At 41.0% G+C, this 25,283-nt stretch overlaps 1 long non-coding RNA gene across 1 annotated transcript in view; it reads left to right on the top strand.

Annotated features, from left to right (window-relative positions):
• The window catches only part of LOC148110386 (uncharacterized), a 54,144-nt gene extending 29,440 nt beyond the window's left edge, over nt 1–24,704 (top strand). The window contains exons 2-3 of the long non-coding RNA XR_015723751.1: nt 3,201–3,254; nt 24,597–24,704. This is a non-coding gene — a long non-coding RNA (uncharacterized LOC148110386). The remainder of the gene's footprint in view (nt 1–3,200; nt 3,255–24,596) is intronic.
• Nucleotides 24,705–25,283: the final 579 nt, after the last annotated feature.

Below are 25,283 nucleotides of genomic sequence, written 5' to 3'. Positions count from 1 at the left end.
TCTGTGTTTGAGCCATGCTGCTGGTGCCTGCATGCCTGGTAGTAGGACTGAGAGTGGCCGAGGGGGCACTTGTTTGTTCTTTACAGGTGGGGGTGGGTGGTGGTTGTGAGACAAGAGTGAGAGCCCTGAATGGGAAGACAAAGAGGATGAGCCTCACAATGGGTTTCTAGCAGTGCTGCCCATATTTAGGGTTATTTCAGGTCTTGCAGAATCTCAGAACATTTGATAGGATATTGAATCTGGTTGGTGAAGGAGACTGTGCAGAGGTATGATTGTGAAATAGGTAAAATTGTTTATTCTAGTATACTTTAGAGTCAGAAGATTGTCCATACTAGACTCATTTGACAGATGAGATAATCAAGGACCAAAAAGATCTTAAAAGTCTCATGAGTAATCGCTGGCAGAGGCCGTGTTGGAAACCTACAGCTCTTCCATTTCTGTCCACAGCCTCACACAGTGGAGACCTCTCACCCTACTTCCTGTGACATAGCGATTTAAAGTTTGAGTCCCAACATACTATCTTGGAATGTAGAGTTAAGAGACTTGAGTCCCAAAGTGGCCTGTTTCCTAACTAGCAGTTGGAATTTGGGAAAGGGCCAACATTTTTCGACCATAGTCTCCTCATTATTTTAAATGGGATAGTCCTACCTGCTCTGCTGACAATCTGTTCACACATCTGTTATGAAAATCAAATGGTTTGAAAACACGAAATGCCATATACATGCAAGAAGCTAAGGAGAACGTGAAAAATAGTGAAGGAGAACTTTTGTAGTCCTTTGGTTTAGAAACATCGTACGTTTATGTGGGAGAGGTGGGTAGAGAGAGTGAGATTCTGACCTTCTTTTATATGTGCTCATCTCTCTCCATCTTTTTCCTCATTTCTCTTTCTACCCTTTCTTTGTCATCTCAGTAGGGGAAAGGGAAGGGTTTTGTGTGGGAGGCACCTGGGCTGGATGGGAACAGAAAGAGCCTGTACTGAGAAGTCTGGTTGGACTGGGGCAAGCTGACAAGGCAGCTTGACAGATGCATCTTGATGTCTTAATCCACTGCGAGTATGCCAAAGGCAGCAGGCTGGGTGATTGTCAGTGACAGTCCAGCTGCCACTAGAGCCGAAGGCACAATGACAAAGTGGGACAAGTTTGCATGCAATGGCCTTCTGCCTCCCTTTCCCTTCCCTTGTCCTTCCTCTACCCTCTTCTATTCTTGTGTTTTCCTTCTTTCCCCCTTCCCCAACCCTGACCTTCAGTGTTCTGTGTTCTGTGTTCTGAATGTCCAAACTTCTTGCCTTGCCATCTGCTTCCTTCCTAAAAAAAATTTTTTTTTTTTAAATAACCTTGCTCCTCTGCATCGTAATCACAACACTGAAATATCAAACTCTGGAAGGTACTGATTTGATTTAAATAATTTATATGAAGATGGGAATTGATAAACTTAATGCTCACAGGTGATTTGCATTTATAAAAGATTGTTGACACAAGCGAGTCTCTTATTGGTATATTTACGTGAAAGAAAAAAGTTTTTTAATGGGGAGTTTCTTTCTTTCTCCCTTCCTACCCACATCTAATCTAGTAGGGAGGGGTGGGCATCTAGTGAGAATTTTCTGTCATTCTCATATCAAGCACTTAATATGTGTCAGCTCATTTAACCTTCCTGTGAACCTATGAAAAATATCATCCACATTTTACAGCTAAGGAAGCTGAGGTCCAGACAGTTTAAGAGGTTTGCCTAAGTTACACAGCTTATAAATGGTACTGTTGGATTCAAACTGTACTTTTCAGATGTCACATGCCTTCATGTAAAGGACGAGGCCCAGGAGTTGGTTTTAGGTTCTAATCTGTGTGCTGGTAGCCAAAGAGGTGAAAGACGGGGCTGGAACTGAGGGCTGGGGTGGATAGTGGGGCCTTGTATTCTGAATTGAGCAAGGACATTCAATGTCATTGTGTATAATAAATCGACTGGGGGTACCTGGTGAACTATCATTATCTTCCCTCCCAGCATCCAGGATGATTCCCTGCTCATGGCAGAAGCTGATGTCATGTCTCCACTTTTCTTCTTTTGTTACTGTGGATCCTAGGCCTGGCTCTCCTTCATAGAATCCTAATAGGTGACCTGTTTAGGAGAAAATTAGGGAGTATGACTGGGGAGGGGGCAGTGCAGGGATAGGCAAAAAAGAAGAAAGAAGAAATATTTTTCATTGAGAACCGAGCTTCCCAGGACTTTTTTGGAGTATGAGAGCAAAATCAAGCCTCCTCTTTAACATTTGGCATTGATACCTTCCTATTTATATCTCCAAGGGAAAGGAGAACTTGGGAATGGAGTTAAATAATGAAAAATTAATGAATATCATGTATACTTAAGGCTTTAGACTAGCACTGGTTACAAGGATCACAAAAGTCAGAGAAGGGAGACTGAAAAGTTAAAAATAACCTGGTCACACCAGAGAAATAGTGACAGTTCCATACTTGCTTTTCCTGACATTTTGATTGTTGTCATCACTTTGGGAAGCAGAGAACTTTGCCTCCCAAGTCTCTTGATAAGCAAGGCTGTGCACAGGGAGGGCGGGGACTGGTCTGTTGTGAGGTGTGACGAGAGACCTGTTCAGATGTTGGGAATGATATCTGTAATTGACCTCCTGCGCATGTCAGTTCTCCTCTCCTGCTCTGTGCTGTGCTAATGAAGAAGTTGTTTTTGTATTACATAAAATTACCTTCTAGGGGCGCCTGAGTGGCACAGCGGTTAAGCGTCTGCCTTCGGCTCAGGGCGTGATCCCGGCGTTATGGGATCGAGCCCCACATCAGGCTCCTCCGCTAGGAGCCTGCTTCTTCCTCTCCCACTCCCCCTGCTTGTGTTCCCTCTCTCGCTGGCTGTCTCTGTCTCTGTCGAATAAATAAATAAAATCTTTAAAAAAAAAATTACCTTCTAATCATCCTACATTATCATTTATTTCACAGTGTCACTGAACAAGCTGGCATTCCTCCAGGAATCAGGACTCTCATGTTGATTTCTTGCCTCCCTTCTCTGTACTTTGATTTGCCTCACCCTCTCCTTTTCAGACACGGTACTCCTCTCTTTGACTCTTGTGGTTCGTATTACACAGTAGTAGTTGCTGTTTACTGAATAGCTACTGTGTGCCAGGTACTTTATAGAATCTCTAGTCCTCATAGGACCTCCATACCAACATTATTTTCTTTATTTTACAGATGAGAAGACTTGAGGCTTGGAGGAATATTGACTTGTTGAAGTTCCTCCAGGTGGTGAGTGACTGAGCTGGGACATGAATCCAGGCCTGTCTGACTTCAGGCCCACACTAGTCTTGAGAATGCTTTGTTTTCTCCCAATACTTTGGGGTTGGGGGAGGCAGTGTGGGGAGGTGGTGGTTGTAGTTGGGGAATGCTTACAGTACTGAGATTGGCCTCTGAGAACCAGCCTCTATACTCTCCCATCTTCTATATGGAAATCATTAAGAGATCCCTGGGTTACAGGACAGCTTAGAGTGGGTCATTTTGCTTATGGGGGTGTTTCTGGCCATACCTCAGAGCAATCTGAGTTCCCTCTTTCTCCCCTAAAGCAAATCCACTATTCCAATTGCCAGCAGCACAGTCTGGCCCTTATAATTGGGGTAGGGATAGAGGGCTTCTTATCTCCTTTTTGGGGAATCTTATCTTTTCAAATGTAGATACTTGGTTTAAGGTTTGTGGTTGGGAAACTTAAAGTCAGAAAAAAAAAAAATAGAATTGATGAAAGTGAAATGAACGCTGTGTGGCAAAGCCTATTTTCTCGTTCCTTATCCTTCTCTCAGCAACTTTTGCTCTACCTGAATGCCCCTTTTTGTAATTAATTTCCATTTGAGGAAACATCTAAGAAAAGACAGCCAACATTTATTAAACAAAACTGTGTGTTCACTTAATCCTCATTGTGGGTCTTTAAGGGAAGCCTATTACCATGTTAATGTGAGGCCCTAAGGAGTGAAATAACTTGACCAACCTCACTTACCTGTAGACCTCCAGGATGCCATTTCAGGCCTGGATAATTCTAATCGCTTTCCACCCAAGCATGTGGCCTGACAGGAGCCAACGAAGGAGAATGACCTGATTGCAGAGCAAAGATGGCCAGTGGTGCTGATTAGACAACTTCAGGAAACTTAGTGAGGAGGACCTGCTGGACAGTGAAGCTGTTAGGAAAGAAAGGGCATGAGGCAGGGATGGGCCAGTAGAAACATCAGCACTGTAGGTAACATCCCCTGAGTGCACACGGGCTTTGGTAAGTGAGTTCATTATTGCATTGTATCCTGCTGCCCATCCTGTGAGTAGAAGGTCTCAACCTTGTCTTACAGGTGTAGCAGCCGAGATTCAAGGAGGCTAATAATTCCTTGGTCCAGAGTTAGGCAGTGATAGGGCCAGGCTAGGATGAGTCTGAAGTTCATGCTTCTGACCTATGTGTATGACGCCTGGACAGAATGCCTTTATTTTTAAAGCATCAGCCATACCCTCAACTGCTGCCCCCAGACTGCAGTGGAAAAGGAGCATTGAGACATTTTGTAATTATCTTCTCAATCCTTCACTCTGAGGAAAGAAGGGCACAATTGAGGGTCTAGCCTCTTAGCTAACATAGAGGTTCTTTTTTTTTTTTTTTTTTAAATATTTGGTTAACACAGAGGCTCTTAAATTGGAGTCCATGGATGCCAAGAAGTAAATAGAATTCAGAGGAGTCTATGAACTTGGATGGGGGAGAAAATTTATCTTTAATTTCCCTCATCTCTAACGGAAATGTAGTATTTCCTTTTATTAGGAGTGGAGTGACGTTAGCAGCACCTAAGACTCTGTCACCCATAAGAATTACAAATGTTTTCATATCACATTATAGTTTGACAGATGTCTCAATAAGGCATGTACTCTTAGAACTACTTCAAAATTAGAGAAGTTATTCGACTCACTGCGAGATCTTGTTATTTAGTGCATTAATGAAAAGTGCTTTATCACCGTACATAATTCTAAGGAAAATTTGCCAACTGTAATTACATGTAATGAGTTTTCTTTGTAATCCTGTGAATATTATTTTATGCATTTAAAAACACTATTTTGAGAAAGGATCCATGGGTGTCAAAGACAACCAAAGAGTTCATGGCCCAAAGATGATTAAGACCCTGCACAGAAGCAGGTGGGGCCTAACAGGATTCACGCTTCCCAAGGGAGTGATAGAAGTAGGGTGGGTCTGTGCCTTCTAGGAACGCTTAGTACAAAGGAGGGAAGAGATGGATCTAATGGATTCATTTGTTCATTCATTCATTCATTCATTCATTCATAAATACTCACTGAGGGCCTATGATATGCCAGGCATGGTGTTGGGCTCTGGGGATACTAACAGGTCTTTGCCTCATAGGGATTATGTCCTAATTGACAGTGAGAGCTATTAAACAACAGATAGGCAATAAATAATACGGTTGGAGATCTGAACAATGAGAAGGTGCCTATTAGGGATGGAGCAAAAGTTCCAGGCAGAGGGAATAGGAAGTACAGAGGGAACAAGAGAGAGTGTACACACAAGTTTTCCTGAGACAGGGAGAGAGGCTCTTGATAGATAGAGCTGCTCTGACCAATATAGTAGCCAACTAGCCACAAGTACTATTTTTTTTTTTAAAGATTTTATTTATTTATTTGACAGAGAGAGACAGCCAGCGAGAGAGGGAACACAAGTAGGGGGAGTGGGAGAGGAAGAAGCAGGCTCCCAGTGGAGGAGCCTGATGTGGGGCTCGATCCCAGAACCCCGGGATCATGCCCTGAGCCGAAGGCAGACGCCCAACGACTGAGCCACCCAGGAGCCCTTAGCCACATGTACTATTGAGCGCTCAACATGGGGCTAGTTGAAATTGAGACGTGCTGTTAAGGTAAGATGTATTGGATTTTAACTAAACACTTAGAACTAAAAAGAAAAAAACGTAGTAGAAGATCTCCTTGATAGTTTTTAAATATTGATATCTTGGTAATATTTTCAATATATTAGGTTAAATAAAAAATAAAATACATTAATAAAGTCCATTTAACATGTTTCCTTTTACTTCTCAAAATGGTCTCCTAGAAAATTAAAATTATTGCTAGGTGGCTAGTAGTAAATTTCTATCAGGTAGCACTGTGCTAGAACAGAAAGAGGAGAGGAGAGGGAATTTTTGTGGTGATCGCTCTGGGTAATACATTAGATACTCTTAAATGTTTCTCAGAGATGAGGTGTGAATAGAGATTGGAATTTCTCTCTTATTTAACAAATATTTATTGAACAGCTAGTATTTGTTGGAGATATTTGCTTTTCTAGAGAGGTATGTGTGACAAGAACAAACGAGTTACCTGAAAGATTTAGGGATTGTGTTATAAGAAGGAGAACAGCTGGGTGAGTGGGGGAACCTGCTTTAAATGTGGTTGTCAAGGAGGGTTATTGAGATGGTGTCATTAGGTTTTGAGGAGGAGCCCACAGTGGGAAGAACATCAAAGCCTCCACTCAGCCCTATAATCCTTCCTGTCATTCCTGACTGAGTTTAGCATTACAAGCAGGCTTCTCATTGCAATATAAGGCTTTTCTAATTAGTTTTATTTTCTTCTCCTTCCTAAAAAGGACGTGGCAATTTCTTAATTCGTCAGGTAGTGAGGCAGAGACGGCAAGGCTGAGTGTGCTGCTGATCTCCTGCTGACTGTGTTCCAAATGGTTTGGGGGCTTTTATGGGGGAATTCCCTCAGTGGTTGGTCTGCCGTGCTATTCAGCTCCCTTGGCATTTATTGAACTGCTTGCGTAAATGGGATGCTTAAAAAAAAAGTGCCATCCCTCTAGGTTGGCTTTTAAGATCCTGTCTTGCAAATAGTGTTTCTTTTTTTATAAGACAATTCTAAAAATGTTGGCAGTCTGCTTTTTGGAGTTATGCTGTTATATCTCAGTTTTAAATGCTATCTTCTGCATCAGTCTTTAAATGATGATGATGATTACAATAAAAATAATGGCATAGCATTAACTAAGTACTTACTATATACCAGGTACTGTGCTAAAAATACTTTACATGCATCATCTCATTTAATTCTCACAGCGTGGAGAAGCTGTATGATTCGGTGGTGAGACTTTCTCAGATTGCTTGGGTTTGAGTCTCAGGTCTATTATTACCAGCTGTGTGACCCTGGACAAATTACTTAACTCTCTGTGCCTCATTTACTCTTCTGTAATATGGGGATAATCACAGGTCCTACTCAGCCTTTCCCATGGGATTGTGGAAAGGATTAAATGAGTTAATATAATGTAATGTGCTTAGAGCAGTGCCTAGTCTGTATTAAACCTTATATAATGATTAGCCATTATTGATATGAAGTAATACCCCTATTAGCCCTGTTGAACACATGAGAAAAGTAAAGTTTAAATTAAGTCACTTGCCCAAGGATACCTCCAAGGAAGTGACACTTTCTCCCACTGCTGCATTGAGGTCCTGAGAATATTTTCTGTTGGCGCAAAATGTCCCTAGGTATGGGAGGGTTTGAAAAATAAGTGATATAGACTTGTTTTTGGCCCTGGACTCCAGGAGTATATGCTGCCGTTTATATAAGAGAACTTTGCATAGGCTGGAGAACTTTGATTTTTGGCAGTTCTACCATATAACTATAAATTAGACATTTTTCTGCTAATGACGTTTTTCCAGACCCAATTTCTTAGTATGAAGTGACAGTATGGACAGGATAATCAGAGGCTTACCAAAATGATTAGTTCTTTTGCCTTGAATATTGTTTTCTAAGCCTCAGGGAAAGAAAAAGACCATCTGCTAGGTGAACTTTCTGGAAACTTGTGCATGGATTAGGAGCAGGGCGGGGTCAGACAAGTCTGGTTCTGCATCATGGCATTTCCATTCCCTCTTTGAATAATCTTGGGCAAGTCCTTCACTTTTGTGAAACTTCGCTTCCTCGTGTATAAAATGGATCTGATCATCATGACTATGGCGAAGAGTGGTCCTGAGGATTGAGCGAGCTCACGCACAACAGCAACAACAACAAAAGGATAGATAACACGACCTGAGGGCTATGTCAGCAACTACTAACAACGATTATCCTCATATTACAAGTGTGGAGGGCTTATCACATACTATTGGTTCAATAAATAGAAGCTTCTATAATTCAATTCCACCATGACATGTGGATCTTTGTTTGATAAGGCATTATCTTTCCTGCTAGAGAACCCAGGATAAATCATTACCTCGTTGTCATTAGACATATGGGAGGACATATTAAAGACCTTAAGCTCTTTGCTTTTAAGGAAGCTTATATCACTTCCCACATGAGCTAAAGGTCAAGTTGCTGATTGTTGGATTAATACTGGCTCTTAGAATCTTCTAGAGTCTGTTAATCTTAGTCTTGTCATCTAGGAGACAACAGAGCCCAGACTTTTACTGAGCTCCAGTCCTGTTCATCCAACTACCTATTTGGCTCCTCTACTTGGATGCCTACTTGGCCTAAATTGAGTTTACCATATGTTCCTTCAAATCTGACTTTCTTTATAGTGGCCTGATCTTAGTAAGTAACAACATTCACCATGTTGCAAAGAAATGCCAAGTCTTCTTTGTGCCTCTGTTCTTTTTATCTTCTGTCACCTGTCAATCACCAGTTTCTTCTGGAATCCCACTGCTGCAGCCTTGGTCCGGGATTGTCCTACTCCCAGGTTATTGCCCCAGCCTCCTAACTGGTCTGCTGACCTCAGTGTCACCTTCTTCCCATCCATTCTCAATCTCTCCTGCAGGTAGATGATCTTTTAATGACATTCCCCTATTTAAATCCCCCCAGAGGCTTCCCATTGTGCATAGGATAACATCCTAAATCCTTGCCATAAGTGACTAGGCCCCGCATGATCTGGCCCTGCCTACCTTTTCTGCCACACCTGCTACCCTCTGAATCTAGCAAGGAGGGCTGTTTTCCACCCCAGTGCTTTGCATGCTGCTCCCTCTGCTGGCAGTTGTCTTTCCCAGCTCTGCTCCATGATCCCCGTTTACCAGCTACTTCAGGTCTCAGAACAAATATTTAAAATATCTTCTTCAGAGGGGTCTTCTATAACCACATCGTCTCCCAACTCTACTGAGCCCTGTGTTATATGCTTATAAGCCCCAAGCAAATATTCAGCACGCATGTGATTATTTGCGTATTGTCTATCTTCTTTGCTAGAATATAATGTCCATAAGAGTTTTTTATTTTTGTTCAAACCAAAAGGGCCTATCATTCCATATCTAGTCCAGTTACCACAGTTTACTTATTAGGGGAATGGAGCCCATGGATGGGAGCTTTCAGCTTCCTAATTTGTAAATTTGCTATGAATATAACTGAAATGTGACCTAGCAATTTAGCTCCCCTAAAAATTAATTGGTTTGCATCCAACGACTTCATTCAGAAGACCAACCTATTCACCCGCTTAGGTCTTTTTCCTTTTGCCATTCATTTATCAGATATTTATTGAGTATTTTTTAAAAAGATTTAATTTATCTATTTGACAGAGAGAGAGCACAAGTAGGCAGAGTGGCAGTCAGAGGGAGAGGGAGAAGCAAGCTCCCCACTGAGCAGGGAGCCCGATGTGGGGCTCGATCCCAAGACCCTGGGATCATGACCTGAACCAAAGGCAGACGCTTAACTGACTGAGCCACCCAGGTGCCCCTTTATTAAGCATTCTTAAATGCCCAGAATTATTCTGGGTGTCAAGGATATAGTTATAAACAAGGCAGACAAAAACTCTGTCCTTAGAAAGCTCCCATTCTGGGGTTGGGATACAGACTATAAATCTATAAGCAAATAAATAAGGTAATCTAGGTACTAATACATGCTAAAAAGAATACAAAATAGTGCCTGTGGGTAGTTTGGGTATCTTTAACTAGACCTGTTTGGAAAGACCTTTAGAGGAGGCAACATTTGAGCTGAGACCTGAATGATGAGTAGGCAGTCACGTGAAGTCATTCCTTCATTCAACAAATATTTGTTAAGAACCTACTATATGCTAGGTACTATGGTAGGTAACTGAGGAGACAATAGTGAACAAAACAAACAAAAAAAGATTACTAAGTAAAATATATGGTATGTTAATGCTAAGTATCATGTGGAAAAATAAGGCCTGGAAAGGGTTAGAAAGGGTGTGTGTGTTGGTTGATATTTTAGGAAGGGTGTTAAGGGAAGTCCTCATGAGAAGGTAGCATTTGAGTAAAGACCTGAGTGAAGTAAAGTAGAAACTGTGCAGATATATGGGGTAAGAACAATCTAGGCAGAGGGAACAGCAAGTCCAAAGGCCCTGAGATAGCATATGCTTGGGTATTGTAAGAATAGCAAGGAGGTTGGAGTGTCTGGAGCAAAGTGAATGGAGTTGTCGGGGGAGGAGAACAGTAGGGAGATAAACTCAGAGAAGTAACAGAGACCACCTCATGGAAAAGATTTGGATTTTATTCTAACTGAATGGGAGGCCAGTGGTGGGTTTTATGTAGGAAACAGACTGATTTGTAGCTGCTTGGGGAAGATGGTTGGTGGGAAAGCAAGTCAGGGAATAGGAAGCCAGCACATAACTTCATTCTCCATTTTGGAACAACTTAATTATGGAGTTTCCTGTCAGAAAGTAGTCCTTAGAGGATTTTTGCTTTCCCAACTCCTTAAATAAACAAAACTTCATGTTACATAAACGGATAGAGAAAACGTTAATCTCAATAAAACAGTGGATCCTGAATGTCTTACTGCACAAAAACTCTGTCCTCTTTCAAACCATGCTATCAGCACCCTTTACAAATAGCTCTTTTGTGGGTTGTTGAGGTATGACCAGAGGGTACCTCCTCTCCCCTGGAGTAACACGTCACTTTCCTCTCACCTGAGTGGCCACGACCCTCCTCTGCCAACCACAAAGCTATCCTTCAGCAGATACTGAGTTGGTATCAGCATGCAACAGAAAGTCTATAATTTTGCACTGTTAAGATGACAAAATTTGTTTACAGTCCTGAGTCTGTGGTCTTATGTTCCACACACCTGGGCCAGGAGTCTCCCTGAGTCCATGCAGAACAGAATCCCCTGAAAGGTGGAGATCTAGCGCTTGACTGCAGTTTCAGGGAACAGAAGCTACGTTGGTTTGGGGCCCATGACCTTTGCATTGGGTGCCCTGTTAGTTGGGGAATCTTGTAAGATCCTAGAGAGGGGAGTAGGTCAATATAATGACAGAGATTAAATTCCTGCCGGTGCTTGGTGGGTGAGTGTTCAGAGCAGTTTATATTTGATTTAGAGAGCTGTAGAAATGTGACATTTAAAAAATCTCAAGAGTTGCAGTTGTATCCATGCCTACTATGGTGGCGTGGCTTGTCTAGGCAGAACTGTGTTCGTTTCTATTTAAATTCCACAAAGTTCAGCAGTCACCTCAGGGGTGTGACTGGATAGCCATGTCCTTCCAGGTTCCTGGGGCTTAGCAGACATCATGAGGTTGAAATGCTGCCAAAGTTACTTCTTTGTTTTGACAGTGATGACGGGAGTCGAAAGCTCTGGGCCTCTTTGCTTTCCTAAAAAACGCAAGCAGCACAACCCTGTGCTTGGCTCCCATACAGTCGTTGTGGGGGTGGTGGGGCTGAGTGGATCAAATTTGACAGAATGAAATAAAAACTTTAGTGAAAATAATTAAGTGACATTTACTTGGCCCTTTAGAGCTTGCATCCACTGTCTCAGCTGGCGCTCACACTAAGGTGGGAGGGGTAGTTGTTATGATCATCCCGCTTTTATTGATGAGGAGTCTGAAGCTCAGGGACGCTGAGCTGTGTCTCAGGTGGAACAACTCCCAAGTGGCAGAACAAAGACTGAAACCCACTACACCCAATGCAAGTCATCTCTGCCCCTAAGGTAGTTTTTCTTCTCAACGCTACTTTACATTTTAGGAAACTGAGGCACAGAAATATTAATTTGCCCAAGTTCACACTGCTTGGATTCCAAGACTTCTGACTCCACAGTCCATGTTCTTAATGAATGTTTGGGCCTTGGAATGAGGTAATCTTATTGAACAAAATGTTTTGAAAAGTGCTGACTTTTCTCTCTCTCTCTCTCTCTTTGCATATGTGTATATCTGTAAACAGAGAAATGGAGAATTCTGTGCCCCCACATCTGTTTGAGAGATCCTGCAGTATTTGAGAAACACAGTTCTAGGCTCCATGCTCAGTTACACAGGGAACAATGTGTAGTTATGTCTGGTGGCATAGGACTTATGAGCCCAAAGAAGAAAAGTTGGAGTGATGGGGAGGAAATTTGTGGGAAATACATGAGTATAATAATCGTGTCAAAGATGCAAAACTTTTAATAAAACATTATTTTTATATTTCATTGTTTTCCCCCAAAGAAATACATGCTCATTGTGTAAAAGACAGAAAACATAGAGATCTATGAAAACATGAAATAAAATTCACCCGATACCCTATGACCCAGAGAAAACCTCTGTTAATTTGGTACATATCCTCCTGTACCTTTCTTTTATGCAGATATAGGCTATGGACCTTGTTAAGGCTCTTGATACATACCGGTAAGTTTCCTTCCCTAAAGGCCGTAGAGTTTGGCTTCAATCTGCAGTAAACTAGAGGGCCCTACCACTGATTTCTCACCAATGCCAGGGGTAGTATGATACAGCATTGTTAGTTTGGTAAATAAACATAATATCTCTGCTTACTCAGTATTTCTTTCCGTACCTGTTAAGACTTCTGTAAGGAAGGAAAATGAGAGCTTTGGGCTATGAACCTTTTATTCTTGACCAACTTAGCTGCATTCGTCATCCCAGTCTCTCCCCTTCCAGCTACCAGTGCCACTCTCTGAGTATGCTCTCCCAGGTCCTGGAGGCCAGTCTTTTCCTTGATGAAGGAGTCTGAAAGACTTCTTGTGTTTCTCACTGTGGCTGCACACTGGAACCACTGGGGAGCTTTAAAACATCCCCCATGCTCTGCCGCACCCTGGACCAATTAAATTAGAATCTCGGGGTGAGGGGAGGGTTGGGCAGACCTCAGTATTTTTATTTTTTTATTTTTTATTTATTTTATTTATTTATTTTTTTAAAACTGAGGTTTTTGTGTTTGTTTGTTTTTTTTTAAAGATTTTATTTATTTATTCGACAGAGATAGAGACAGACAGAGAGAGAGGGAACACAAGCAGGGGGAGTGGGAGAGGAAGAAGCAGGCTCATAGCGGAGGAGCCTGATGTGGGGCTCGATCCCATAATGCTGGGATCACGCCCTGAGCCGAAGGCAGACGCTTAACCGCTGTGCCACCCAGGCGCCCCCATGACCTCAGTATTTTTAAAACTTCCCAAATCATCTAGAGAAAGCTTTAGATCAGTGCAAGGGTGATATAAATCAGGTCAGCCTTTCCATTAAGTCTCTTGTTTGTGGAATATGAACTTTCCTGGTTTCTTCTGGACACTGAGTCTCATGTTGGTCCCCTATAGAACCATGCATGGAGTTCTGGGCTGTGTTTCTTGAATACTACAGTGTTCTCTCAAGCAGATTTGGTGGCATGAGATTCTCCATTTCACTGCCCACAGATACACATACACAACCAACCAACCCCAAAAAGTCAGTACATTTACCTCAAGTACAGAGATGAAACCATTTCTTTCTTATTTGTGAACTTAGATCTAGGTTTACCACAATTTGGAGATAATAATACTTCATAGGGTTGTTGAAATGATTAAATGAGATAACTTGTGCCAAATGCTTTTAATAGCCCCTGGGATACTCACCAAACAACTTCTGGCCTTGGTTTCCTGAGGAAGATTTCACTCCTCCTTTAGCAGCCCTGCATGTCTCTGGGGTGGTGCTGGGGTGATTAGTTCTGGTGTGAAGTGCTCTCAGCTGGTCTGGAGGCATCTGCCTGCCATACTAGTGTTCATAAAACCTCTGGATCTAGTCCTGAGCAGTCTCTACCCTGGATAGTGATGGCCATACACTGATGATTTTTTTTTTTTTACTTCTTTTAATAGATAACAAACAGATGTGGCTCTGAGAAACAAACTGAGGGCTTCAGAGGGGAGAGGGGTGGGGGAATGGGATAGGCTGGTGATGGGTAGTAAGGAGGGCACGTACTGCATGGTGCACTGGGTGTTTTACGCAACTAATGAATCATCGAACTTTACATCAAGGAACAGGGATGTGCTGTATGGTGACTAACATAATATAATAAAAAAATATTATAAAAAAAACAAACAGATGTGGCAACCTTCTTTTTGTCAGCATATACTAGTATATATACTATATATATATGTATACACATACACACACACACACACACGTATATATATCTAGTTATACTGACAAGATATGTATTGGATGATGCAGCTTTGTCTAGGAAGGAAGATGTTTGTTAGGGAGATAAAAGGACAGAGATTCTTAGAAAGTGAGGACATATCTGCTAAGGAAAGCCATCCAATTTTGAGGAGGATTTGTCAGGATGCTTGGAAAGTGTCATAAGAGTAAATCAGATGGGTGATGAGATGTTTGTGAGACAGCTTGCTGAGATAATTGTCTCTTTGCTGCTGCCATACACTATGCTAGTAATGATGAAATTGAAGTAGTGGAGAATCAACAAGAAAATAAAGTGGACTTGAATCAAAAAGAAATTATAAACCAGTAAAAAAGTGTTTCGAAGAATTTAGATGCCCCTCCTTGCCAAATTAAGTGTTCTCAGAAGAACAAATTTCTAAGAAGGGTAAAGAAGAAAGCACTTTTTCCTCAAGGAAAATAATACAAGGAGGTTCTGCTTGAAGGAAGCCTTGTATACAGAGAAGCCAACTTCAAAATTGGCAAATGGGGCATGTATACTTGTGTATGTATGTGGATATGCACAACACAAAATGACCTTTTAAGGTGATCTTCAAGGATCCTTCAAGTAGGACCTCTTTGATGTATTCAGAGGTTCATTTTCTTCTTGTCTAAGGGTCAGCTAGTAAAGTGGAGTCCAGAAACTAAAAATTAAAGTTTAGAAGTGATGACAAACTGAAGATTAATCAAAACAAAGAATAATATTTAAAACTATAATGGAAATCCAAGGAAAAGCAAGGAGAGAAATTATAGGACAAAATGAAGCCAGCTTATATTTTAATGTAATTTAATGTAATTTTAATGTAATTTAATATAGAAAACTTGAAGTTGAAGTTGTTTAAATCGAAAAGAAGTCACTTGACAAGTAGAGTAGGTAGTTCATATAAGAGACCCTGTTGGGACCATTAATGGCAAGAAGTTGGCTCAGCTGTGAACCTGTCTTGCGACTTGTAGCACCAAAGACGTTCATTCTAGGAAGTGAGGAAAGTTTTGTGAAAATCTGATGAGACAATACTTTGGGAGATTAAATATGGTAAGGACTTTGCTATGTGAGTCTCATTCAGGCTGATATAGGGCACCTCCAGCCCCCTCCCAACCTCATCCCAACTCCAGCACTGGAGGCTGATATAGGGCACCTCCACCCCCTCATCCCAACTCCAGCACTAGAGCAGAGGTCTCTAGAACTTATATTTGACTGGCAGATATTTTCTGGTTGGTAAGTATAGACAAGTTTGGGGAGTAGTAAGAGTAATAAGTATGAGATAGTAATAAAGTTTTGTAAGGAGCTTTTAGTGTTACAGAAGTGACTTTAGGGTCTGAGGTGGGAGGTCCCCTTTTGGAGACAGAGTCTCAATGTGTGACAGGTCTCTGAAAGATTCTTCTCTAAGGCCCCCTGGCCATTTGTGAGGTGGGGGCCAGTCCTCCACAGCACTGGGTGGTTGCTTCTCACTCCCCTAGCTTTTCTTGAGTTCCAGGGATGACAACAGACTCTTCTGAGGATACTTCACCTTAAAGTTCTCGGAAATAATTGACTATATCTCACTTTTAACCACTGATAGATAAGGATTGTGAGACACCTCCCCAGCCCTCCATTAGCCCAAATGGAGCATTGTCCTGGTCTGTGAAATAACTGTCACTTTTGTGATTGAGTTCAGATCCTTCCAGGCCTAGCAAACACCCAAGAACACTTTCCTAGGCTGGCTGGGATTCCTTATATTTATGAACAGGTGTGGCTCAAGATGTCACTGTAGGAATACCGGCTCTCCTCATAGTGAACACTCTTGAAGTTTCTTATTCAGTCTTCATCATCAACGAAAAGATTAGTACTCTCTGATTTGTATGTAATACAATGTTTAATTACAATATAGGGGCCACTGTATTAGTTTGCTAGGGCTGCTGTAACGAAACCACCACAAAGTGGCTGGCTTAAACAACAGAATTTATTTTCTTAGAGGTCTGGAGCCTGGATGTCCAAGATCAAGGTGTTGACTGGTTTGGTTTCTCTTGGTGCCTCTCTCCTTGGCTTCCAGGTGGCTGTCTTTTTACGGTGTCCTCATGTGGTCTCTTTTGTGTGTGTGTGTGTGTGTGTGTGTGTGTGTGTGTGTGTGTCCCTGGTGTCTGTTTTATGTGTCCACATTTCCTCTTTTTATGAGGACAGCAGTCAGATTAGGGCCCACTCTAATGGCCTCATTTTAATGTAACACTTCTTGAAAGGACCCATCTCCAAATACAGTCACATTCTGGGGTATTGGGTGTTAGGATTTCAACTTATGAATTTTGGGGGAACACAATTCAGTCCATCACAGGCACCCTATTTTCTTTTACTCACAATGTGAGGAGCTAGGCTCATGCTTTAGAACAGAAATGGAACCAGGTCTATCCTGAGTCACTCTGAGGAGGAAAGAGCTGCCAGAGGAGGTTTGGAGGCTTGGCTGTTAGGGCTTGGTGGGGCAAGTTCCAAGAACCAGATGAAATTGCTCAGTCTTGGGAATTCCCTTTCATCCCCACCTTTTAAAGGAAAAACAGCAATCTAAATCAAATGCCAGCTTTTATTTGCCTTGAAACTGTTTAATTTAACACCCTGCTTTGTAGTCTGACTGGGTCCCAGGTGTAGCTGCCCACTCTGGCATTGCCTGGAGCACCATCTAACATTGAGCATCTGCCTTTGGCAGTTTATACTTTTTTTGGCAGCTGAGCTGTCTGTCAGCAACTTCGAAAGCCCAGGAAAGTGCATATATCTTAATTACAGTGGAGAATGTGTGGAGGGGCACATAGGTTGGGGCAGTGCATCCCAAAGGACATCTTTTGGGAAAATATCTGTGTAATCTGTTTTGCTGACCTTAAATGTCTCCTCTTTGAAAAAGAAAACAGAATAATGGTACATTTTTCTTTTAAAATTTATTGTCTGGCCCACATCATCCCCTGCCTCTCGTAGTATTTTGTCTGACAACTGAAAGCCAGGGGGTTGCATTAATATTCTTGCACTTTCTGTTTAATTGCTGGCTGGGGTGTGATTTCAGTGAAAGAGGCATGGTGATTGTTCTGGATGTTCATGTGGTATTGTTAACATTACTTCCAGGGTCTAAGTCTATCTAGCAGCAGGGGAAAGTGATACTTAATTGGATTTTTGCAATCTTAGAGGCAACAACTTCTCATTTCTTTAGAAGCTGAATATTGAGTTCAGAGTTGAACCAGCTCAACTCCGGCATTGCATCTACCTATTAGCTTCACAGGCAGTCAAATAGAGGGATATAAAACCACATGACTAACTGTGCTCATAGCAGCCGAAAACCAGATAAGGCAATCTCAAAATCCTTTATCTCAGCACATTATGGGTGCTAAATAAATTTTCAATAATAAGTAATAATGCAAAATTTCCCTTTGTCCACAATCCTCTTGCTGTTCTCCACTCCCTGTGAAAAAGCTCATATTTATTAATTGGAAAGAAACTTGAGAAGGCAATTTTTGAAGGCCTTCATAGAGGGCATTATCAGAGGGAACTTAAGAGGATAGGCCCCAAGAGAGGCAGAGAAGAGAGAGTAGGAGCATTCCTGACCATTAATAGTAGCTGTAGGCCAAGGATGCCTGTGGACCAGTGGTTCTTAGCCCAGGCTGACCATGTGAATCATCTGAGAGGTTTTTAATGAATATTGATGCCAGGGTCCTATCCCAGACTATCTAAATTAGCATCTCTTGGGAACTGGACATTTGTGTTTGTTAAAATCTTCCCAAGTGATCCTCACATGTAGCCCAAATTTATGAACTTTTGCTGTACAGAGATAACAATGACTATGTCAAGGGTTTGGGGCATCTGCTAGGATTTTAGGTCTTTAAAACTGTGAGAGGTGAGGATCTTGCTAAGGTGAGTAACCAAGAGGCCTTGGAACTAGTTGTATGGTTTCCCAGAGCATTATCATCAATTTGGAATTTCCAGGCACTGACCTGCCATTCCTGCCTTACCCCCTTATGTCCTTGGTTCTTCAAGCTGCATGTGTTTCATTAAAAAAAAAAAAAACTGAATCAGTATCAACAACAACAAAAATTATAAATTTGCTGGTCAGTGAGAATTTGTGTCATTGACTGGATTGCAGGAAGGTGGATACTTATTCTTGATCCCCAATTTTCTCATCTATAAAATGTAAAAATACGTCTAAGTAAACTTCTTGAAGCAGGATGTGAATGACTTCCCCATTGACATTTTCCTCACTGGGTTCCTATAGGTATCAACTGATACATGAACTAGTACTTATTTGAAGGTTTGTCATTTGGAGGTTGTCATTGTTTTAGGACGTCCTGAAAGACTCTAGCTATTATCTTTACATTGAAGACTCCATCTGTTGCTTTTGGAGATCCTGAGATCACACTGGGATTGTCCAGGGTGTATAAAGAAATGCATAAGAGCTGAAAGCCCAATCCAGTCATCATAGACCTGAGAAAGAGTAGGGAGGGGAATAGAACGCTGACTTTGGAAATAGAATAACAGGGTAATAGAGGATTTATCAGGGTGCCTATTAAAGACACCAATATATATCCCCTTGGAATAATAAAACTTGGAACTGGTGAATATAATTCACCAATGGGAGGTGTGGGCAGCACAGTTACCTAAATATGAATTCAGTTATCTAACAAGACAGAGAATGGGGCACATAGGACAATCTGGTTTTGATAGAGAAATAGGGGAAATAGGAAAATGAGGGAGTGCCTAGTATCTAGTCTTGCTTTAAAAACATGGCATTGGATGATTTAAGAACTACATTTGGATTTGCAAGTCATTGAGTTACTCTTTTCCATGAATCTGAGCTCAGATAAGAGGTATTAAAAGGACGCAATAGGATGTTCACAAATAAACAAGAAAAAAAGTTTGCAGTTTGTGCTTCATTATAGTCTTTGCTCATAAAAATACATTGGTTGGCTATGATCCAAAGTAGGTAGCCTTTATACTATGTGAAGAGGTGAGGCCACTTAAGTGCTTTTTGGGGTCTTCTTTTTTTTCTTTCTTTCCCTCCCTTCTTCCCTTCCTACCTCCTTTAGGTACCATAGCTCTTAAATAAACCAGGAAACTAAAAATAAACAAAAAAACAACAACAAAAAACCAGGCCTCTCCAACTGTGTATTAAAGATCTGATTGCCAGGAGCCAAGCAAAGTCCCTTTCTCAAATAGTCTTCTGAGATGTAAAAGGCACAGAGGAAAGGCGCAGCCTCCAGGAGTATCCCATGAACAACCAACATCTTGCTTATCATCCAGATTTCTTTGTTTATTTTAAATGAATTAGGTCCTTGGAAATGGAGTCACAGGGCTGGCCAATTTTCTCCTAGAAGAGTGGCAGTAAAGGAAAGCTGGAATGCATTAATCAAAAATGAGTCAATTAATTATAACTCTCCTTCCCCTGTGGGGTCAGAACTAGCAACAGTAGGCCTTGAGTTATTTAGGGAATTAGAGACCGAAGATGCCCTTTATAGAGCCAATTATGTGGAAATAAATTACTCTTTCAGATGACAATATGCTATTCTCTTGGAGCACATGGGGAGGGGTGTCTTTTTGTCTCTGAATAGTCTGCATGTAGTTTTCCATGATAATCAATGCCCTTAAGCCATTTGTGGAAAAACAAGGTTTCTTCTGGCTCTGGTTCTTTGGATATATTGATACTAGATGCTTAGAAAATGTATGTGGGGGGCTTGTTTTGCTGAGTGATGTGTTGACATCTGAGTCATTTTCAAAGAGGTGTGACAGAAACTCCCAGCAGCTTGGAGAAGGCCTGGAAGGCAGGCAAATGGTATAAATCGCTTCCTGAGCCCTTTACTCACTGCACGAGAATAGCGGGGCGGAAAGTCTAACAGACAGCTTTCAGAATTCACACCGCTCTGTGGTAAATGCTTGTGGCATGAAATGTTCACTGCCGTGAGGGGAAACAGGCAACTACAGTTGATGGCAGCTAGGCCTTAAGGAGGACCAAGGGAGGAAGCAGACTCTCTGCCCTCCCTCGGAAGCAAGCCCCTTCTTCTCTCAGCTCTACCTGAGACCTAACCAGTGTGGGGAGAAGCGAATGAGTCATGATGCTCATTGCAGCATGGTTTATAACAGTGAGGAACTGAAAATAGCCACATCCCTCTGAAAAGGACTGGTTTAAAGACTGCAAGGAGCCTTCTCAGCAATGAATACCTTATAGCGGTTAGAAAAGAATCAGAGCTCTGGTTCCTGGCATGGAGAATCTGCTGGGCATATTGTTAAAGGAAAAAAGAAAGTTGTATAATAAGACGTATGGTCTAATGTATTTATGTAAAACAGCCACAAACAAAGGGCACATTTGTGGCCCAGTTGGTTAAGCATCCCACTCTTGATTTTGGCTTAGGTCATGATCTCAGGGTTGTGAGATCAAGCCTCACATTGGGCTCCACACCCAGTGTGGAGCCTGCTTGAGAGTCTCTGTCTCCCTCTGCAAACCACCCCCCAACTTGTGCACTCTCTCTCTTAAAGAAAATTTATATATAATGTATAATTTTAATATGTAATATATAATAATGCAATTATATTGTATGTAAATATAACTATATTTGTATATTATTTATATGCTATATTAATACACAATATTAATAATAGTATCATATAATATACTATATTAATATGTAGTATATAAATAGTATAGTATTATATAATTATAATCATATATTATATATTATATAGTTATAATATTTTTCTCTCTTTAAAAATATATTATTTTTCTCTAAAAATATATGTATATATTATTTTTCTCTCTCTAAAAAATATACACATATATTTTTTATTAGGTTGTACCATATAAAATTGCCTTTTTGAAGGTCAGAGTTGTTTAGACATTGGTAGTTTCATATAGTTTAACTCACGGTTTCTCAGCCATGGCACTATTACATTTTGGGCCAGGTAATTTTTGTTGTGGGGGCTGTCTTGTGCATTACAGGATGTTTAGCGGTATCACTGACCTCTACTCACTGGATGTTATCACTTCCCAGTTGTGACAACCAGAAATGTCTTCAGATATTGCCAAATGTCCCCTGGGGGGCAAAATCCTCTCCTGCCTTGAGAACCACTTATTTAACTTAATATATGTAAATAGAAAACTGTACACCAAACTGATTTGTTATCGGTTACTTATGGAGAGGGGACTGGAAATGGGGTGTTGCAGCTTTGGCCTATCAGTATTGTTTATATTATTTTACAGTGAGATTACATTTGTGTATTACCTGTCTAATGAAAAAAAATCAAATTGGGTATATGTTTAAACGACATACTACATGAGTGGTGGGAAGGGTCCCTTGGCCCCCATAGAAAGTTAATAGGAGGCAGCAAGAGTTAGGTCTCTGCCCCGTGCTCCCTCAGGCTTGCTTATAGTCCTGTGCTTTGTACAGGAGTTTTGGTAAGGACATTAATTGACTACTCGAATGCCTCCCTCTCCTTGAAGTGGAGGAGGGGTGTTTGGGATCCATGTTGCTTTAGAGGGCCAAGAAGACAGAGTGGGGAGTTTCCACTCTGGAGGAAGAACAGAGGAGTGAAAAAAGCTACCAAATGCACATGTGGCTAAGGTCCAAGGAGCCAGGGCAGGCAGGAGGATGACCCAAACCAACTGGGTCCAAATTCAGGCAGGAAGGGAATATTAGGCCAGGGAGGAGAAAGTAAGCATAATCAAATCAGAAGGAAACTGTGTGTGTGTGTGTGTGTGTGTGTGTGTGTGTGTGTGTGTGTGTGTTGGTGCATACATGGTCACCTAGAACCAGTGTTTGCTAGTTAGGGCAGTCATCCTTACACCTGGGTGCACATCAGAATCACCTGGGAGAAGTTAAGAGCAATAGATTTCTAGGCCCCGCTTTGGGCTGGTTCAGAATCCCTGAATAAGAAGCGAAGAAATCTGTAATTTTCAATAGAGACTGCAGTTTGGAAGATACTGCTTTGGGGTTGGTTTAATGGGTATGACAGTCCAGTTAAAAAGGTGGTGGAAAAATAATACATGGATCATGGTATTCCCCAGCAGGCTCCATGTTCTGCTTTCTCACGTCCCCCAGATGGTTTAAAAAACTAGGACTGAGGTGATAATGATCTCGTAGAATATTGGGTTTGATCTTAGCTGAGGCTATTGTAACAAAAATACCATTGACTGGGTGACTTAAAAACAAGCATTTATTTCTCATAGTTCTGGAGGCTGGGAAGTCCAAGATCAAGGTCAAGGTACTAGAAGGGGGAAGCGTGTCTTGATCCATCTGACAGCTATTTATTGAGCATCTCTGACTGTGGACTAAGGTATGAGAACCGAAGATGAATGAGATAGCCTCTATCCAGAAGAGCCTGGAGATTCCCTGAGGGCACAGGTGTGCAAATATCTCCTTGTACATAGGGCAGGATCACATTAGGGCTGGGAAGGCAACAGAAGCAGTGTGCCGTGGACCGGACAGAAAGGGCAGTGAGCTCCCTGTGTGAAGCATCACCAAAGCTGAAGTGTGGAAGCTCCACGTATTTGTATCATTACTACTCACTGCCCTGCTCAACTGTTTTGTTTCGATTTAGCAAGTAGGTGTCCAGAACATTCAGAAAAAACTGAGCCCCTTCTAAGTATTTTTTCTACATTTTATTACAAAAAAATTCAAACACATAGAAGTTTAAAGAATAGTGATGGTATAGTGAATACCCATAGACCTTTAGATTCAACAGTTATTAATATTTTACCGTATTTGCTTTATATGTATTTTTTTGAGTATATAACTTGAATGTAACTTGTGAACATTGTAAAACTTCATCCCTAAATATTTTTGCATACTTCTCCTAAGATTAAGGATTTTCCTCTTTATAATTATCTTAGGAAGTTAACAGTAATTTCATAGTATCATTTAACCTATAGTTCATATTCAAATTTCCACTATTGCCAAAATGAAGCATATGAAAGAGCCTATAAATTCTTTTGTCTTTTTCAAACCAGGTTCTAGGCTAAATTCAAATATTGCATTTCGTTGTTATGCCTTATTAGTGTTTTTTTTTTTTTTTTGAGGTTGGCATCATTGTCTTATAGATTCTTGATTTGTCTGACTGTTTCCTCGTGGAGCATTTAACTTGTTCCTTGAGTTCTTATTACTTCTTGCAAACTGGCACTTAAGTTTAGAGGCTTAACTAATAGATTCAGGTTAAAAACTTTTGATGAGAACATTTAATAGATTATGTGAATTTTTTTAATACATAGCATCAATTCTTTTAAGTTTTTTTTTTTTAAGTTTTGATGGAAATTGGGTATATAGTCAGTGCCTAAAGCCAAAGAGATATTTTGTGGTATTAGACTCATTTTAGTGCAGAAAATTACCAAATGGAAAGTCAGTGTCTCTTGTCACACTCTCAGGTTTAGAAAGCAAGATGGTGACTGATGGAACCCCAGTAGATGGACACTTCATTTCTTTCATTTCATTCTTTATCTCCAAACTAACTGCATAAAATGTAGTTGGATTCAAATTGGGCTATAGAGGGATGGCCAGATTTCAAAGTGGGCTGGAAACCAACAAAGCATCAGAACAAATAGGGTGATCTCTCTTGACCCTTCCAGTTAGAAGTGGGAAGGAAGAAGGGGTGCCTCGATGGCTCAGTTGGTTAAACATCTGATTCTTGATTTTGGCTCAGGTCATGATCTTGGGTTTGTGAGATGGAGCCCTGTGTCAGGCTCTATGCTCAGTGCAGAGTCTACTTGAGATTCTCTCTCTCCCTCTCCCTCTGCCTCTCCCACCCTGTGCTCTCTCTCTCTCTCTAAAATAAAAAATTAAGTCTTAAAAAAAAAGTAGGAAGGAAGGACCAGAAGAAATTAGGAAAAATAAGCTTCAATAACTATTATAGAATACTGCTTGTGGAGACTTGATAATTGAGCAAATCTTCTTCCACTATGGGTTTTGATCATCTTTAGAGACATAGTTCTCATGTGCTGATAAAAGTGGAGTGTCAGCCTTTTACTCTAATTTGGGATTCACTAGGAAAGTGGATTAGAGAAGGTGGTTTGTACTGGAGGTACTCTCCCTGAACTGAACTGACTTAGCTTTTGTGATGGTTAATTTTAAGTGTCAATTTGCCTGGGCCATGGGGTGCCCAGATATTTGGTGAAACATTATTCTGGGTGTGTCCGTGAGGGTGTTTTCGTATGAGATTAATATTTGAATCATTAGATTGAGTAAAGCAGATTGCCCTCTCTAATGTGCTTGGCCCTCATTCAATCAATTGAAGGCTTGAATAGAATAAAAGGCTGAAGAAAAAAGAATTCTTTTATAATAACATCAGCTCTTCTGGTTCTCAGGCCTTCACACCCAGACTTGAACAGTACCATTGATCCTCCTGAATCTTCACTTGCTGACTACAGATCTTGAGAATTCCTTTTCATCTTCCATAATTGTGTGAGTCAATTCCTGGTAATGAACCTCTTCGTAATATATATATCATCAATCAATCAATCAATCAGTCAGTCAGTCAGTCATTTTCTTATTGGTTTTGTTCTCTTGAGAATGCTGACTAATACAGCTTCCCACTTGCAGGTGGGACAGCTGAAGAGTTTTTCCTGGTCTGCTTCTGCATGATAGGAAGGAAACAAATCATGAGCAATGATATTTGTCCTTCTTCCACATACCAGATATGTCATCCTCAGCCTATGGGGATTGGGGAGTGAGAGGGAACTTCAGAGAATGGTAAAAATTCTTTCACTGACATCCTCCAAGAGGGTGGAAAAATTGGACATAAAAACGAACATGAGGACTCAGAGGGAATGAGGGGAGGAATTCCATATATCAGCTGGTTGTATTAAGGATTAGAACCCACATATTGTGAGATCTTAAATATTGTCTCAAAACAGAAGCCAGCCTGAGTTAACTCTAATAAGAAAAGCTCATTGGGTTTAGATTCAGCCAGTAGACCAAGAAAGACACTGTTTTAAAATATACTGTATCTTAGATACACTAATAAACACCAAAAATTGTTTTCAGTTATTTGT

This window comes from Ursus americanus, chromosome 3 (genome assembly GCF_024610735.1).
Source record: "Ursus americanus isolate L20-20 chromosome 3, mUrsAme1.1.p, whole genome shotgun sequence".
NCBI lineage: Eukaryota > Metazoa > Chordata > Mammalia > Carnivora > Ursidae > Ursus > Ursus americanus.
This window is presented reverse-complemented; position numbering and strand designations above follow the sequence as displayed.